The 3376-nt window shown below is 38.4% G+C and overlaps 1 pseudogene; it reads left to right on the plus strand.

Annotated features, from left to right (window-relative positions):
- Nucleotides 1-2005: 2005 nt before the first annotated feature.
- Nucleotides 2006-2124, plus strand: LOC111738734 (annotated as a pseudogene).
- The last annotated feature ends 1252 nt before the right edge of the window (nucleotides 2125-3376 follow it).

Below are 3376 nucleotides of genomic sequence, written 5' to 3' on the forward strand. Positions count from 1 at the left end.
GATTTCTTGAAAAGATTATATTTTCTCTACCAACTTGCCTTTGCACCTTGTCAAAAATCAGTTGTTCATATATGCATGGGTCTATTTTTAGACTTTCTCTTCTGTTTCATTGATCTATGTGTTTATCTTTCTGCCAACAATACACTCTATTGATTAGTGTTATATTAAGTATTAAAGTCAGGTAGTGTTAGGTTTAATTTGCTCTTTTTTTTAAGGTAAAAACTGAAGAGTATTGATCAAATATTTTTTAGAATGTCTCTCAATTTGAGTTCGTCTGATGTTTTCTCATGATTAAGGATAATGAATTTTTGTAAAGAATACCACAGAGGTGATTAAACCTGACATATAAAGCTTTCTATTATTTGACACCTCTTTATCTCACTATTTTTTATCAAGAATTTTCATGGCTGAACTTTCTCTTTACTGGACTAAGTTCTCTGAGCTAACCAGCATCTGAACATCTCTCTCCAGCTAAGGGTTCCAGATCTTAGAAACTCCATGAGAAAATAAAAACTGGAGTCCATCACATGGTGGCATTGCCTACCCGAATTCATATAACTGATTTGACTGAGATTCTTTATTGAATTATTCAACTTTTTCTCTAGCCTGTTGAAATTGAACAGTGCTTTTTGGCATCAAGTAGACCCTATTGGACATCCTTAGAAGTCTTACATTTATGAAGCAGGCAGGAACTAAGCAGGGCAATTTTGGCTTCTGAATGATTCCATTCATTCCACAGAGGGATTACCTCTTGCCTCATGGCCTTCCCATGGCCCTTCCCATTTCCTCCCTGGTTCTCCATGGCATTGTAACTTCAGCCTTCCAATTCTCTGCCAGGTGGCTTATTTCCTGTTCAAGTTTATTTAGGCACAGTCTCTTTCTTCATATACGTGTATATGTTGGGTTTTTCAATGCACCCAGCATCCTCTCCTTACCAGCTGCCTTTTTCTACAAATGACAGCATTTGGACTCAAACAGGAAAGAAAAAAGTCCTTTTCTGTTCCTGGTGCAGCCACCTGCTTTCAGCCTCCAGAGCTCTTCTGTTCCATTCTGTTGATCTTGGGTAAACTGTGGAACTGGATATGGTGGAACAGTTCAGAGTCATTTATCTGAACAGTTTATATTTTTTTGGTCTCTCCTAGTCAGCCCACTGTACCTCAAGTAAGGTTCAAATTCTTTATTCTTATATCTTGCAGCTCATAAATTTCAACTTATATGTGAGATTTGTGTCTACATTTCTTGGTTTGCTTTGACCCACACTAGAGTAGTAGTTAGAGCTTATGAGTGACCCACTGAAGCAACCATTCTGAGTGTTTAAAGTAATCATTATGAGCGCACATATATACTTCTATATGTGCACACATTCATTTAAACTTTTTTTTTTTTGGCATTAAAATGCAGAGAAGGAGCACATATCATGCAGAGATAATCCTAATTTATTTACATATTCATTCAAAAGCCATTTCCAGGGCAACTAGCATCTTTAGGGAGCTAAATTGTGGCTATAAGGCAACTACAGTGAACTCATTCATGAATTCAACCATGTAACAAACATTGACCGATTATGTCAATGTTTCATCTCTACTCAAACTTCCAGGATGGCAAGAATGAACAAGACAGGAAAAAGTCCCTGTTCTTAAGAAATGATATTCTAGTACATTCATAGGAACTGTAAAGGAATTAAAGGGGAAGAGATGTAACACATGTGTTGGGTGGTTTGTATAATATATTACATTCATTAGATTCTCACAAACATTCTATGAGAATGTTTCTCAAGATCCTCTAGTTCTCTTGCCTGGTCCTTTTTTCACTCTCTTCATCCATAATAAAGTTCACATGGATGACACAGATATACAATCAATCATAACACAGTGAAATTTGTACTCAATAGAGATATGGTCAAGATGCTAAGAGTCAGGAAAAAGACTGTGCCTGACAAGTAAGTGTCCTCAAAGTTTATTGTGCATAAGGATTACCTGCGAAGCTTGTTAAAAATGTTAGTTCAGTCTATGGTCATGCTACCCTGAACAAGCCTGATCCCATCTAATCTGGGAAGCTAAGCAGGGTAGGGCTTGGTTAGTACTTGGATGGGAGACCACCTAGGAAGACCAGGTGCTGTAGGTATAAAAAACAAAACAAAACAAAAAACAAAACAAAACAAAACAAGGTCTTGTAAACTGACAAGGTCCTTATAATCTGTGAGGTCAAGCAAGGGTTGCCTTGCCTAAAAAAAAAAAAAAAGTGATAATTTATAGGCTCCAGCCTTAGAGACACTGATTCAGTATGTCTAGGATGGGAGGCAAGGATCTGAATTTTAACAAATGCCTCAAGTCGTTCTGATGGAGAAGACCTTCAGACCACTTTAACAAATGGTAGTCTAGGGGTACGAAGACTCTATGTCATATAGGCGATTCCTTCTGGAGTCCACTGTGTCCAAATTTGTTTCTTACTGATATTCTAAGGCATGAAATATCATTGCCAGATGGAATTATTTATTGATTTCTAGATTTTTTTCAAATATTACTATCATTTAACACCTTAATATGAATACATCATTAACTACATGGATCTTCAACAGAAGAAGTGAGGGAAGCATAAAATAGAAAGTGAATGTCGTGAATAGCTGGGAAAGGAAAAGACCCCATATCTAGGCCTTGGTTGAGAGACAAAGTGTCAGGTTCTGCTTGAGATGTTCTCACAAGTCACTGCTTCAGTTATATCCAAAGAGGTCAAATCCATCAAGACTAGTGCTGTGCTCTTGCCCATCGTCTGCCTGAGATCTGCTTCATGTACTATTCCTTGTGTGCTTTGTTTCCTCTCCGATCAGACACCTCTCTGAATTCTGTTTCCATGGAGCCTTTCCAGACTTCCAGACATAACTTTACCTCTTCACATCATCTCAGGAAATTCCCAGGCCTTTTGAGTGTAAGGCTGATCATGCACTCCTAGATAGGCTATTGATTACAGGTATGGCTCTTAGCCTACAAATTCAGATATGCAAAAAGTATTGCATTTTTTTTAAATTGACATAAGTATAACTCTGATTCCTTATCCCTTCATATTGTTGGGAAATTCAATCTGAAATGATGGCACTTCCCAGACCCCAGCGTTCAAGAGTCTCATGAGCACCAAAACTTCAGGGAGGCCATTCCAGCCACAGACAATTATCCACAGTGGATAAGGCTGCCTGTCATCCCTTCCTGGCAGTACTTCAAGTCTAGTGGCTCTGCTTATTTGTGCCACACTGAGAACATGGGGACTTTTGTGGAGAGTGGATACACATGACTAAGGCCCTTTGGTGTGTACCCAAATATCCTCTGTGAGTTTTCGCACAGAATATCCCCAAATAATGCAACCAAAAAAGCAGGGCATGGGC

Source organism: Pteropus vampyrus, unplaced genomic scaffold, assembly GCF_000151845.1.
Source record: "Pteropus vampyrus isolate Shadow unplaced genomic scaffold, Pvam_2.0 Scaffold42, whole genome shotgun sequence".
Classification (NCBI taxonomy): Eukaryota; Metazoa; Chordata; class Mammalia; order Chiroptera; family Pteropodidae; genus Pteropus; species Pteropus vampyrus.